This window comes from Papio anubis, chromosome 7, assembly GCF_008728515.1.
Source record: "Papio anubis isolate 15944 chromosome 7, Panubis1.0, whole genome shotgun sequence".
NCBI lineage: Eukaryota > Metazoa > Chordata > Mammalia > Primates > Cercopithecidae > Papio > Papio anubis.
Window position 1 is genome coordinate 54763385 of NC_044982.1, and position 16010 is coordinate 54779394.

Sequence of the window (16010 nt, forward strand, 5' to 3'; positions counted from 1 at the left end):
ATTTCCCATTTGTCCTTTGTTTACTTATTTAAACTGAGTTCAACTCAGGTACCAAACAATAAATTCTAGAGCTATAAATCATAATTTTGTTTATCACTAATGCAATGACAACAGCCAAGTTAAGTTCTCAGGGAAAAAACTTTTTAACTATTATTTTGTTACAAAATTACCTCTTTATTTGTTTGTAAGGTTAAATTTTCACATTCCAATTACTTTACAAACCACCATGGAATATGTATGAGAAAGTTAAGGAATTCAGAATTCAGTCCTGTTACAATCCCCACTTCAGTCCCCACTCCTAGACCAGATCAGACTGCCCTAAACTCTCACAGCACCTCTACTTCTCAGTAACACTTTTTGAAATTAAGTCATTATGTACTCCATTATTTAAATCTGCCATTCCTGCTAAAAAGTGAAATTTTCAAAAGGGAAAGTACCACAGTAGACATACTATTCACCAAATGAATAAAAAGATAGGACATTTAAAACAGTATTAGTCATTAGGAAGAAGCATATCTAAAATAATAAAATGGCACATAATAATGAGCCATTCATCTGGAAGCATCATCCATCTATGTAACAGAACTAGGGAAATGGCAATAAATGAGGTGTTTAGTGAATTAATACTCAAATGGATTATATAAATGTTACTACAAAGCTACAAAGGAAATGGCATAGTAAATTAAGAAAGCACTATGTGAGGAAGTAGATTTCACATAAGATTTTGATTACGTTCTATTTCTTCTATAAGTGTCACTATAATCATAGATACAACAGAGTATTAGTCCATCTTCACGCTGCTGATAAAGACATACCTGAGACTGGGCAATTTACAAAAGGAAGAGGTTTATTGGACTTCCAGTTCCACATGGCTGGTGAGGCCTCACAATCACGGCAGAAAGTGCAAGGCACAACTCACATGGCGGCAGACAAGAGAAGAGAGCTTGTGCAGGGAAACTCCCATTTTTAAAACCACTAGATCTTGTGAGACTTATTCATTATCATGAGAACAGCACAGGAAAGCCACACCGCCATGATTCAATTACCTCCTACTAAGTTCCTCCCACAACACATGGGAACTGTTGGAGTTAAATTCAAGATGAGATTTGGGTGGGGACACAGCCAAACCATAGCAAATAGTTAACCTAGAAAATTTAAAATAAATTTGCTAGGTGTTAGTAAATTAAATAATCATTGTCTTCAAGAAACTAGTACAGCTGGGGAGCTAGAAATGTGCTAGGTTCCAATGATGGGATACAGGCAACATGCAGCTCAGATGCAGCGGAAGGAGAAGCCAGAAGCAGAAACATGAGGTAGACGAAGTGTGTATGCATTAGACACGTCAATGGGAAGAACAATTTGGCTATATTTAAGGAACTTTGAGAAAAAAATAAGTATCTAAACACAAGGTTAGCAAACTCACATGCCTACCAGGGCAGGAGCAAAGAAGTGAAGCCTGCAGGATGAAAAATGCCTACAGTGTCTTGGCCCCAATGTTGGGGACAAGAGAGTCTCCACCAGGGACTGTGGGAGACTGCAGAGCACACACCCTGTATAAAGGGGAAGCTGTTACGTTGCTACAACAGACCTTGCCAGGCCTTCAAATTTTTCTAGAGAAGGTATGAAACTCAATTTTTTAAATGTAAAATTTCTCTATTTTTAAATGTTGGCAAATAACTGTGTTAAAAGCCAAAACATGTCTGCAGCCAAACTTGTTGGTGGGCCACAGGCTTGCAACACTGGTTGGCATGATGAATTCCACCCTAAGAGATCTGGACTTTATTCTGTAGTCACTGACAAGTGACATAACATTTATTTCAAAACTTGCTCAGTTTTATACCTCTGCATACTCCAGTATCTACAATGTAAAAGCCTTAGCACTGGGAAATTACTTCACATTGGCCTGGTGTATTTCGGTTACAAGCCAATTACATTCTAACTAACTGTACTGTAACTTAACTAACTGTAGAGTAACTTACAAGTTTCAGCTGAAAAAACATTCAAAATGATACTAATAAAACAGTGCTGGCAAACCAGTACCTAAGAGAATGTTGACATTATATGCATATACCACAACCCACTAGAAACACACATATAATCACCAGACCTCCACTTCTCAAAAACCTTGTGCCCTAATCCACTGCAAAGGAAAGTCTTTGCCCTTTCCAGCGTTTTCTAAATTAGCAACTTTCTAAAGACTAATACTACACTTTGGTATTACCAGACACTAAAATATATGTAACAAAGTTTTCATTCTACCAATCACTCTAAGCTTTTAACTATCCAAAAACAATACTTATGCATTAAAGGCCTATGTGTTAGCATTTTAATAAGCTTAGAGAAAGAAAAGATAATTAGTATCAGACACTTGTTGATTCATTTTGATGACAGTATTACAGACAGTTAGCAAAATTCAAAGGTAGTTCCCAGAAGAGAAAATTCTTGGTGTATAATTATAAAATACAGGACTATGAAAATTGCTTCATCACATGCTTTGAAATAATACTTCATGATGAAAGTCATCAACAAGGTATTTAAAATTTTAAAGAGGCAATTTTTCTATTACTCAATTTGCTCTGGCTCGTGGGATTCACTAACCTGAGCCATTTACTCTGTGAATGATGGCTTCCAGGCCAGTGGGGCACTATGCTGTGTGGCCCAGTCAGACCAAACCTATCACCATTGCTGAAAAAGAAGCCAAGTCAAAGCACATGTCTCACCTTTCATGAAAAAGGACTGCTATAGTTTGAATGAGCCCCCCAAAAGTTCATGTGTTGGAAACTTAATCCCCAATGCAATAGCACTGGGAGGTGGGGTCTAACAACAGGTGACTGAGTCATGAGGGTCAAGTCCTCATGAGTGGATTAATGTACTTATCACAAGAGCAGGTTGTTATAAAAACCAGTCCGGCCCCTTGTGCTTTCTGTCTTGCCCTTGCTTTTGCATTCCACCATGGCATGACCTGGGCCAGATGCTGGTGCCGTGCTCTTAGACTTCAGGGCCCCCGAACCATAAGCTGAATGAACTTCCTTTTTTTAAAGTGTAACTTTTATTTTAAATTCAAGGATATGAGTACAGGTTTGTCACATAGACAAACTTGTGTCATGGGGTTTGCTGTACAGATTATTTTGTCACCCAGGTATTAAGCCTAGTACCCATTAGTTATTTTTCCTGATCCTCTCCCTCCTCCCAACCTCCATCCTCTGGTAAGCCCCAGTGTGTGTCCCCTCTATGTGTCCATGTGTTCTCATCATTAAGCTCCCGCTTATAAGTGAGAACATGCAGTATTTGGTTTTCTGTTTCTGCATTAGTTTGCTGAGGATAATGGCCTCCAGCTCCATCCATGTTACTGCAAAGGACATGATTGCATTCTTTTTTTTATCGCTGCATAGTATTCCATGGCATATATGTACCACATTTTCTTTATCCAGTCTACCACTGATAGGCATTTAGCTTGATTCTATGTCTTTGCTATTGTGAATATTCCTGCAATGAACATATGCAGGCATGCATGTGTCTTTATAACAGAATGATTTACATTCCTTTGGGTATATACCCAGTAATGGGATTGCTGAGTCTAATTGTATTTCTGTTTTTAGGTCTTTGAGGAATCACCACACTGTCTTCCACAATGGTTGAACTAATTTACACTCCCACAAACAGTGTATAAGTATCCCCTTTTCCTCCACAATCTAGCTAGCATCTGTTATTTTTTTTTAACATTTTAGTAGCCACTCTGACTGGTGTGAGACGGTACCTCATTGTGGTTTTCATTTGCTTTCTCCAATATCAATGACAAGCTTTTTTCATGATTGTTTGCTGCGTGTATGTCTTCTTTTGAAAAGTGTCTGTTCCTGTCATTTGCCCACATTTTAATGGATTTTTTCTTGTAAATTTAAGTTCCTTATAGATGCCAGATATTAGACCTTTGTCAGATGCACAGTTTGCAAATATTTTCTTCCATTCTGTAGGCTGTCTGTTCACTCTGTTGACAGTTTCCTCTGCTGTTTACTTTAATTAGATCCCATTTGTCCATTTTTGCCTTTGTGGCAATTGTTTTTGGTGTCTTCATCATTAAATGTTTGCCCATTTTTATGTCCAGAATGGTATTGCCTAGGTTGTCTTCCAGGGTTTTTACAGTTTGGGGCTTTATATTTAAGCTTTTAATCCATTTTGAGTTAATTTTTTATATGGTATAAGGAGGCGGTCCAATTTCAATCTTCTGTATATGGCTAGCCAGTTATCCCAGCACCATTCAACGCATAGGGAATTCTTTCCCCGTTGCTTGTTTTGTCAGGTTTGTCACAAATCAGACATCTGCAGGTATGTGGCCTTACTTCTGGGCTCTCTGTTCTGTTCCACTGCTCTGTGTGTCTGTTTTTGTACCAGTATCATGCTGTTTTGGTCACTGTAGCTCTAATAGTTTGAAGTTGGGTACCATGATGCCTCCAGCTTTGTTCTTTTTGCTTAGGATTGCCTTGGCTATTCAGACTCTTTTTTAGGTCCCATATGACTTTTTAAATAGTTTTTTTTCTAGTTCTGTAAAGAATGTTAATAGTAAACTTCCATTCTTTATGGACAGAACACCCTATGTGTGGTACTCCATTATAATATCAAAAACAATCTAAGACGAGGATCAATAGGTTGAATTAAAGAACACATCTTTACTAGAAATGAAAGTCTTTAAACAAAGTATGGGTATTTTCAAGATACAGTTCTCATCCAAAGACATTTAATAAAGAACTAAAAAACTGCATAGAACTGTTTCTTTATTTCACAATATATGAACTACAATCTATATACTAGAGCCCTACCAATAATAACTAGGGAAAAGCTCAAAGGCTCCCTAACTCTGACAAAGGCTGCTGAAGATACGCATGGCCTCCAACATTCTCATTTCCAAAGTCCCGCTGCACATCCCATCAGGCATATTAAAATGTACCCACATCCAATATTAAATATTTGTAATATACAAAACTGAATTACAAGTAATAGTTATCTTTCAGAAATTTTGTGTTCTCTTTGAACCCACTCCAATAAGGTTTTCATCCCCACTCCTCCAGTGACACAGCTCTTGTCATCACCACCAATGACTCCCCAGGTTGCTAAATCCAATGAGCAACTCTCGGTCTTCACCCTACTTGACCTCTCAGCAACATGTGAGCTAACTGATCCACTCTTCTGCTGGAGATATTTTCTTTGACTACAGGAACATTTTTCTAATTTTCTTCCTATCCTCTGCTTGCTCCTTCTTAATTTTCTTTTACTGATTCCTCCTTATCAACACAACCTCTAAAAGATGAAGCATCCAGGTTTAGCCCAAGACCAACATCACAATTAGAAAAACAATTCATAGTTCATTCTTCCACTGTGTAGGTCAACAGAGTTAACAGTATCTTCTAGTGATAACATTGTTACTCAAGGAATGGAGACACTTAATTGGGTTCACTATGTTGGAAAAATGTGCTTAAAACACTTTCTTGTACTATGTGTGTGATTTCTTCTCTTCTCTACAAACTGTAAATACTGATATGCCCCAAGGCTTGGTCCATAAGCCTCTTTCTCTGACTACACATATTCCCAAGTGATCTCATCCAAATTCTGTTGGCAGTTTCCAAATTTGTATCTCCAAACTAGACCTATTCCCTAAATTCCAGATTCCTACAGCAACCAGTGATTCTATTAAAATGCAGATCAAATCATCTCACTCCTCTGCACAAAACCCTCTGATGGCTCCCCATTCCACTCACAGTCAAGCCTTGAATACAGTCCACGCAAGCCAAACATGTGCTCTCCAAACATCTCTGACCTTGTCTACTACTCCTTCTCTCCCTGCTCTCAGTGCTCCACCACTGTGGTCTTCTCCCTGTTCCTGGAACACACCAGGCATGCTTCCACCTGATGCCTTCACTAGTCCCTCTGCTGGAACACTTTTCCCCCAGCTAGCTCTGCGTGGCTCTCTTCCTCCTTCAAGCCCTCTTTTCAGTGAGGTCTACCTTGACTACACTCCTCCAAATCGCGAAGTCCCTGCCTCCCTTCCCCAGCACTCCTACTGTCCCTTAGCCTGCTCCACGTTTTCTTTTTCCCATCAGGCTTATTACCTTCCAAAATACTATAACACTTATTTTGTTATGCTGATTGCCTCCTAATAGAATATAAGGTCCATGAAGGCAGAGTTTTTTTGGTTTGTTTTTTTTTGTTGTTTTCCCCCTTTATTTTATTCACTGACATCTCTCAGACCTAGACTAGTGCCTGGCATATACTAGGCATACATTATATTGAATGCATGAATTTAAACATTTAATAATTTTAATTTCATAGTTGTCTTTTAATATTTGAGATTTTTACCAGATCTTGTACATTTCTGTTGGTCCTAGAAGAGCCCCTTTTCTATGGGCTTGAAGGATAGAAAAATCTCAGCCTGACTTCACTATCCATTATAAATCCAGTGGCCCCAGGAAGGCTGGGAACATCCCATGTCTGACCATCCTTGATTTTGGATCCTAAAACCAAAGCTCAACTTCACACTCATCTGGAAACATCTAGTATCTTTTCACACACATGTATTTTGTTCCCCCAACTAGACATGAAACACATTGGCAGAAATTGCACAAAGTATTCAGCACAGTCCTGAATACTTCATAAAGACATAAAACCTGGTTTTTAACGGACTTAGTGAACATTTTTAAAGTGTTAAGTTTACTAAGCTCAAGATTTTACACGCACAATCACAACGGGAACTGGGTTATCCGGACTAGGTCCCCTGCCCTTGAATGAACAGATCAGAATGATACAGCGCAAGTCTTCTAGAGGATCCTGTACCGTTTTTAGCTGAGCTTGTACTTAGGCTAGTTAGATGAAAATGTATCTTTCTAAGGTGCTTAACTGTGTCTCTCCTAAGTTTCTTTGAATGAATCGTTTAAAATCTCAAACTCTGGCCCTCATAACAGAAAATCACAAATGGTTCTGACCCACATTATATAAACTGTGCCAATGATTAGGGGATGGGAATAAAGAACTGCTTTATATCAATAACAGTGGCTTTTTTCAAAAGTACTCACATGAAGCCATGCAGGGAACATGGGCAAAAGACATGGGCCACTCAGTGGTACTCTTTAAGTTTAAAAGAACTTTGCACAACATCAGTCACCGTAAAGAGAATTTTTTAAATCTGCAGGCTGGCTTTTTTGGCATATGGAAAGAAACAATTATCTAGCAGACAGAAGCTGAAGGACTGAGATGGCTGGAAATTAGAAGAGAATTAGGAAAAATAACTCGATCAATTAGTAATCAGTGCGACAGGCCAGCTGCTCCTACTGCAGCAACACAGACTTCCCAGTATCTGTAACTGAGAAATACTAGGTTTTGTTGCCTGCTTAATGCCGTCAAAAAACAAAGTTAAACCTCATGAAATGCTTATAAATGAAGGTTTGGGAACCTCCCATAAAACTGTAAGTCCTTTTATACATCACTTCTTTTTGTCTTAAGCAGCAATAGCTAACATCACTTAAGACATTTATTATATATCAAAGACCACGCCAGTTGTTTTACCTGTACCATTTCACTTAAAAATAAGAACAATCCTACGGGATAGTTATTATAATTATCTCCCACTTTACTGATGAGGAAAAAGAGGTGCAGAGAGTTAAGTAACTTCCCCAAGGTTACACATGGGAGAATACTGGAGTCTGGATTTGGGCCACAGGGGACTGATCTCAAAGACCTCATTCCTATCATTATATTTTACTATCCCTCTTCTATGCTGTCTTCAATATGGATTACTCTGTTCTGTAGTAATTTCACTGAGCAACTTGTCAGAGCTGTGGCCCTATGATCAGCATATTTTTTATTTGTTAACATTACATATGCTAAATTTTTGCTGCAATAAGCAGTATCTTATTCAGGTAGGATATATAAATACTACATACTTACAAAATTCTCTAATTTTACCTTCTCTTCACCTTTTTAGTGAGCCTAAGCTGAAGCTCTGAGTCTTTTCTTAAATAATAAAACTGCCCTTTATTCTTTAGGGAAACATAAAAGAAAATGTATACATGAATATTTTTCCTTTGCAAGCGCTGTTTTATCTGTTAGATCTCTCGGTGAAATCATTATCTTATGTTTTACAATAAGTACTTCCTGGAGACTGCCACAGATTTTGGTGTCAGAATTTCACTGCTGCTCTCAGTAGACAAAGACTGGATGTTTCCAGGGATCTTTAAGAAACGATAACTGGATGGGGGTGGAAGGAAGACACAAAAAGAGAGAAAAGAGGGAGAAGCATAAAGGCAGGAGGAGTCCAAAAAATGAATTTTTGAGACATTTTCTTAAGGATGAATTATTCCAAAAATATTGACAAAACAGTCCTTTGAAGTTAGGGTCCATCCTAGATCATTTATGGATCAACAAAAGAGTGAATCAAGAGGGACCTCGAGAGATCTCCTACTTGATACTTATAACCCAAAGTCTCATTAGAAAGCCCTAGAAGTGAGGGAGAGAGAGAAAACAGGGAAAAGGCAAGCCCCAACAGAGCTCTGTATGGAGGGCAGAGGTACAGCAGGCTGAATGAAGAAAAATTCTGCCTCACTGGGCTACAGATCCATTTTCTCTGGGCAGATCTGAGTCTATCTGAACAGAGCCATAGAATACCTTTGCATGAATCAGAGAAGGGCACCCACCCTCCAGGCAGTGCGCCCCCCAATGGACTCACTGCTTGGACGACATAGTAGGGAGCTGGTTTTCAGACCCACCTTGCATGGCAAAACCTGCACAGCTACAGTTGGTAGCCCTGATCTTGCCTTCTCTCTCTCCAACAAGCACGTGGCACTAGAGGAGACAAGATGGAGAGTCAGAGCAGCTTGTACTCTTGGTGCTGTCATTAGCTGTGAGACTTTGTATAGTCATTCAACCTCTCGAGGCCGCAGTGCCTCCATCTCTGAAAAATGATGTGGCTGGCTAGATGTCACCTAAGGCCTCCTTCCTCTTACCAATTGTCAGTTGAAATCTGGTAATATCTAGTTGGTATATTCCAAACTATATCCTTAGGATACGGTGACTGAGTTGAACCTTTAAAGTGTTCTTAAGAATGTTTTTTTTCCTCTCACATCTTATTTCTGATGTTACTTTTTTTCTTTCAATCTTAAGACCATACTCAGCTTTCAATCCCAAAGTGCTCAACATTTTTTAGAGCCATCAAAAGGTCACCTATCATGTACTGTCCTCAAATTACCCAAATATCCACTAACAAAATGGATAAACTGGGCATATTCGTTCACAGAAATAACAGAAAAAAGACCTATTGCTACCTACATCAATTTGGATACATCACATGACATTATGTTGAGCTAAAGATGACCAAAAAATGTGTATTTTATTGCATTTAAATGCAGTCCAAGAACAGCTTAAAACTAATCCGTGACAATAAAAGTCAGAATAATGGTTATCCTGGGGACAAGGATGATGACTGTAAAGAGAGGCTGGTAATGTTCTGTTTCTTGATTTGGATGCTAGTTGCCCAGATGTGATTATTTTGTGCTGTACACTCCTGATCTGTGCATTTGTCTGGTTGTGTATAATTCAGTAACAAGTTCAAAGAAATAAAGCTACAGGGACCAAAATAAAAGTCATCTACTGAAACTGTACACACAAGTGCTACTACCTGTGGGGAGAAAATTCATCACATTTTATTTAAACCAATCAGAGAGAAAATCATCTGAAAAGCTAAGTGAGAAACTCCATTATATTTCCTAAAATATGCATCAAGAAATTGCTTAATTTTTTTAAATGATTTCCTCCCTCACATGAAACTGTGGCTATAAATTAATACAAAATATTGTTTTTCTGCCTTCATATACCAGTGAAACATTATTGCTCAAAGTTTTATAAAACAAGTTCAAAGGTAATGTTGGAAAAAATCTGAAAACACCCCTGAAGAGGATCCATTTGGGATAGTGAGAGTCTAAATAGATATTTCTGGTCAGAATTATTCCAATTATCAGCACATTGATGCAATGACCTGGATAATGACCAAATCTCTACCTAGTTTCTTGCTGTATTGATTTAACTTAGCTAAGTAAGGCCATACAGGTGGGGAAAGACATTCAAGAAAATACTATGCTGGCCGGGGGCGGTGGCTCAAGCCTGTAATCTCAGCACTTCGGGAGGCCAAGCCGGGAAGATCATGAGGTCAGGAGTTCGAGCCCAGACTGGCCAACATGGTGAAACTCCATCTCTACTAAAAATACAAAAATTAGATGGGCGTGGTGGCGGGCACCTGTAAATCCCAGCTACTCAGGAGGCTGAGGCAGGAGAATCGTTTGAACCCAGGAGGTGCAAGTTGCAGTGAGCCAAGAAAAGAAAATGCTGTGCTACAGACAACTCCAAGGAAGCTCCAGGAAAACACTGCCTTCCCTTGGGACTGTATTTGGTTCAGCTGTGAGTTTGTTTCAGCACACTTCTCTCTTCTTGACTTGAAGTAATACAATCAGCTGAGAAAGCAATGATTTCTTTCCTCTTCACAGGGTTCTGTAATTCATCTTTGATCAATATGGTATATATACTGCATGACTGTTCCGTTCCATTTGATGTATATAAAAAGTGATCATACACAAACTTGCATCAGAATTACACCACTAAATCACATAAGGTAATGAGAAGCACAGATTGCTTGTTTTTCCCTAAAACTTCATAATAACTTCAGCCATTACTGCTGTAGAGCACCCTCTGGTCCCACAGCATGGGAGGTAGACATTAGTAGTTTCCTCAACTACTGGGGGACTAATTATTTGTAGAATCATTAGTACTTAAACAAAAAACGTTTCCGGTCTTTGAAATGGGAAGTGGCTTTTGGAGTGTATGGGATACAGTTATAAGCATCCAGTCCCTGCACATTATTTAACACCAAACTAGTGATTCAACACTAAGACAGGCAAAGTTTCCAGGATAACTATCAATTAGCAGTCCTATTTCAAGTTGTATACAGACTTTATAGGGCACCTTAATTCTAATCATTCTAATCCTTTTTTCTCGGCTAAAAATACCTTATTCTTTAATCTACACTTCGAAACAGTAAGTTCTCTCTACTTTGGCCTTGTTTTAAATACTTATCCTTCTAACTTTAAGTTTTCCTTGCAATACAATGTCCAGTATTCCACTTCCTCGTTCCTCTCAATGTATCCCTTTAACTTGTTTCTACTTATTTTTAAAGGCCCCCAAAGCCTCTTCCTCAGGATAATGTGCAATTCAGAAAGCCCTCTCGACTACCCTCTGTATCAAAGTTTAACCACAGAGACCAACAATAACATTTTGCCTGTTTGGGTTTTAGGGAACATACATTATAAATGAAATTTCACTACTCATAAAACTCCTTCGCTAAATCTTCCCCATTCCCCTCTCCTAACTCTCCATTGTTTTATACACAATCACGACATAAACACACTCCCAAAATGTGTAATGATATAATCATACAAAGACTTCCTAAAAATACATAATTTTAATGTGTGCAACAAACAGCCTTTATAACTCTAGTACTAGGAGTACACGTTTAAAAATATACTGACTTTTAAACAAACTGTGTTTGTTGTTCCTCGTTGGGGGTGGGGAGGAGGTGGGGATCATCAAACAAGGACAGATTGCTATATCTGAAACCACAAACTGTTGCAGTAGGATTCTATTGAGGATTGTAAACACCCTTAAAACTTTTTTTTTTTTTACTTTAAAAGAAGAAAGTTGAAATTGCAAAAATGAAAGCCAAAGCTTTTATGCTCTACCCATAAGGATACACTAACCGAATATCTCCTGTTTTCCCACTTATGAAAGAAATACGCTTCATCTACCAAACTAGGGCATTTATGAGGTTTGTATTAATGAACAGAAAAATGTACAAATGCAAAAAACTTTCTATCCTTTAGAAGACTTAGTAATAAATCGACTTTAGGGAAAGCCCAAGAAATTTCGTTCTCAACTCAGAAAACCACCTAAGGGATAATTTGTGAATGCCATCTGGGATCCAGGCAGTCCCATCAACAAAAGGGAAAACTTGTTGAGATCATCCAAATCTAAAATTCACATACATTTTTACATCTGGACTGAATTAATCTTTTCTTGGTACTGGCTTTCATGTAATAAAATAATTGTTTGCAGGTTTTATTTTTCTTAAAAAAAAAAAAAACCCACAACTTTAGAAATCAAAATGTGCAACATTCAAATCGAAAACTACAAAGAATTTCTTTATCATAAAAGTTAGTTGTGAAACAGGACTCATTTACACTCAACTCTGAACCTGACAGCTCAGTCAAAAACAATTCTGTTTGAAACTTTCATTCCAAGCATCTGCCACAAAAAGCTATGCAGTCTATTACATCATAAGTTCAGAAAGCCAAAAGCTTTATAAGTATAGTTAAATGTGGAAACAAAATCCAAAAACTAGAAAAAAGACCCCCCCTCCATTTCAGCTAACCTAGTTGAGTAACAATTTTTTTAAGAATTTGTAACTAAAAACTGTTACCTAGCACACTGGCATTTTGCTTTCAAAAGCAGCGTCTTCATTCAGGCCCATGCTGTTTTCAGGCATTTTCCTGTAGAGCCAGGAGCATCATAAATCTGTAAATTCAAATTATGTACTTAAAACTAGCAGCTTACCCTTCTTGCCCCCAAAAAGGAGATACTGGAAATAGGAAAGATTTCCTGCCCCTTAAAATGTCTTGAGTACTGCAAGAACTGCTGATTACTGTAGCCCATCAGTGTCAGATCTCAGAGATTCTTGCAAGCAACTCAAAGGGGGGAAAATTAGTTCATATTACAGTCAGTCTGCTTTCTGGAGAAGATGTCCTGCAGATAACATGATATTAGATATCCCCTGGGGGATCCTTTTCATCTAATAATCCTACTAAATGTCCACTTTAATATGAAATATGAATCCAATATGTTTACAAACATACTGGGAAAAGTATTCAAATGCCAGCTGTCTCACATTGTGAAGTATTTTCATTTTTAACATAAAACGTTTATTTCTCGAAGCCACACCTGAGAAAATGATTAGGTGCTGTTAAGTTTTATACTACAAAGGACATCAGCAAAGGCATCTGTTTTCCTGCCTCTCTTCTGGTCTTCTCCCCTCCCCCACTCTCCATCCTGCAGGCCATTTGTAGGTCCTGGTTGTTAAAATTTCTACAATAGTCTCATAATGCTCTAAATTCAAAAAAAAAAAAAACAAACAAACAAAAAAAAAAAAACAACTTCTCATCCTTTAACACTGCTGAACCTAAATTCTTGCACTGCTCTAAGAAGGAAACCCAAAAGTCACAAGCCTCTTTAATGACAGATGTATTACGGAAAATTTTCCCCACAAAGTTTTGATGCTGTGAAATATCAACTCCCTGAAATCACAGAAAGGAAATGACTTACATTCTTGGAAAATGAAGCCACTAGCAGCTTTCTCCAACAGCATTTTCTAAACCCCAAACTACACCCTGTGGCAAGAGGGAGTATTTCGTGCAAAAACTAAATTTAAATAGATGCTTATAAAACCCATAAACAAACATTGCCCGGTCCCAGAGAAGAACAGAAGGGAATCATACTCGGAAAGTCCAGCGAGATACTTTTTCTCCACATTCAGAAATGCTGGAGAGCACAGGCTGGAAGTCAGAAGCAACCTGAGAACGCTTGCTGAAGTTTTCCTTCCCTGCTGTGAGCAATGCACAGCTCCTGAGGGAAAAACTGGCAAAAGAGATTTTGCTGAAAAAATAAAAATGAAAAGGGTGTTAAGGGGGAAAACGAGCTAATATTTCTTTGGACACTAGCTACACAACTGCACGGCCTAAAAATTTGCCAGCTTTCAACTTTAAAATACGCTTATTTTGACATTTTCCCATCTATTCGTGCCTTTTAAGAAAACGCCCGCACCATTAGGCTATGCTGTCCCAGGACTCGAGGTGTTGTTGTAATCCCTGTAGACTTTACATTTACACGGGTGGACACCAGCTGTCCATACCTGACAGTGCCTGGCCCTTCCGGAGCCGAATCCGGTGGTCCCATTCGCCTGGGGCTCCGCCAGCGCACCGCAAGCTCCTCCAGAAACCCAAATTCTGCAGGCCGCGCCCCCAACTCGTATCTCACCCAGGCCCCAGTCTGGCGCCGATCTGCCCCAGCTCAACCTCCGGCTCCGCCGACTGGGCACTTCCTGGGACTCCGGGCAGACCCTGCGCTCGGGTGCCTTCCCGCAGCCGAGCTGTCCGGCCTCTGCGCGCGCACAACAGGCGGCACGGCGCAGCCCCCGGGAGCGCGGGACTCGGGTGCTGGTCCCGGCGCCCAGCCACAGCGACACTGACCTGGGCGCCGGGGCCCGCCAGGGAGCTCTGTGATCCGGGGACCTCCGCGATGCAGAGGACCAGGCGCGGCGCACGGAGCCCAGGCGCGCAGTCCGCAGCCGGGACCAGCCTCCCGCCCCCGCCGCTGAAGCAGCCCCGAGCTCCACGCCTCCCCCGCTGCCAGGCTCGGCTGCCCTAGGGCCTCGTCCGCCTGTCCCGGAGTGGGCGAGCTCCGACTCGCGGAAAAGCGACCTTCCCGCCGGTGCCCGACACCAAGAGCTAAGGGAGCGAGAAGAAGACGAAGAAAGAGGCGGAGAGTGGGGCCACTGCCTTCGCTGGGACTCGCGACTTCCAGAAACCCTCCCGAAACCCCGTCCCGCCGCCGCCCCGCCGGCAGGGGGCACAGCGGGCGTCCGGGGCGCGGCGGCTGGGCGATGGGGAGAGCGGAAAGGGCCCAGACACCGGGTTCTTGTTCGTACCTCGGAGAAAGTATTGAGCACCAGGCGTTGGGCTCTGTGGTCAGCCCCCTGAGTCTTCCTGCCGGCGCCGAGCCTGTCCCGCTCCTCTCAGCCCCTTGGCCCCGCCAGCCAGAGGAGCACTCCGCGTCCGCCCCGCCCCCCTCCCACGCCTCCCGCCTGCCCCGCCCCCTGAAGCACCGCCCCCTGAGACCCCGCCCCCGGCCCGCCCCAACTGGCCGCGGAGACTGCCGAGCCGCGGGAGCTGAGCACCGAGCTCGCGACCGTACAGGGAGCGCCCGTCCGCCCCGCCCTGGACCCAACCAAGCGTCCAGTGGAGGGGTGCGGCCACTTGGGGGCAGGAGAAAACGGAGTAAGCCACCCTTCTGGGCACCCAGCAAGCGAGGCGAGCCTCAGGTGGACGCGGTGGTGTAGACCACGACGATCAGGGCCGTTCCCCGTGATGTGGAGACGGAGGTGCGAGGGGACCCCGGCGGCTCCCCACCTTATGCCGAATGGCCCTCTCCGCCGCCGGCTCGGCTCCCTCGGGGCGCTCCCTCCGGAGCCGAGGCGGGCTGGCCGGGGGCGGCTGTTTGGCCTGAGCGTATTCTTACTAAAGCGGATCGCCGGAGGGGAGGCCACTCCGAGAGGAGGCGGTCCCCAGCAGAGGAGGCTTCGTGAATCCCACAGCCACCTGCCCACCCGCCACTCGGGACGCCGCGCCTCGTGGGTTTCACGCTGGATGGAGGGGCGCCGCCGAGGAGGCCCAGCCTCCCCCGCTAATTCTACCTCTCCAGTTCCTCAGGTAGACACAGCCTCTGTCTGCTGTGGTTTTAGTGCCCGTGGCCCCTCAGAAATTATTTTTGTCCCCTCCCGCTAGTGGCTTTGGGGGATGGAGGGCTAGAGATGCAAAGGGCCAGTGGAAGATTTTTTATAGCACTAAGAATCAAGCCAGGAGATGGAGGTTTCATTGCCACTTCGGGGTCTGAGGAGGGGATGAGCTGCACTTCTCCAGTCAGTCTGCGCCCACCAGGACCTGCTGCTGGGGACCGCAGACGAAAGGAGAGACACCCAGCACCTGGCCCCTAGTCCCGCAGGGCGTCAATCTCCTGGCCTTCTGCCTTTCAAGGCTTCCTCTGACTTTGCTGACCCAGCGACCCCTGGCCACGGGTGGCAAAAACGCCCTCACTGAGCCCTTCGCTAAAGGAGTGAGGGGGTTTGTTTGTCTGGCTTTGAAAATGGGATGAGG

General features: G+C 42.1%; 1 protein-coding gene across 7 annotated transcripts in view; it reads right to left on the reverse strand.

Annotated features, from left to right (window-relative positions):
• The window catches only part of FRMD6 (FERM domain containing 6), a 79398-nt gene extending 64473 nt beyond the window's left edge, over positions 1-14925 (reverse strand). For 2 of the 7 annotated variants that reach the window (XM_003901788.2, XM_003901789.3), the window contains exon 1: positions 14786-14925. The gene's annotated coding sequence lies outside the window, so the exon portion shown is untranslated. The other 5 variants (XM_031668109.1, XM_031668110.1, XM_017961166.3 and 2 more) reach the window with 5 other exon arrangements.
• Positions 14926-16010: the final 1085 nt, after the last annotated feature.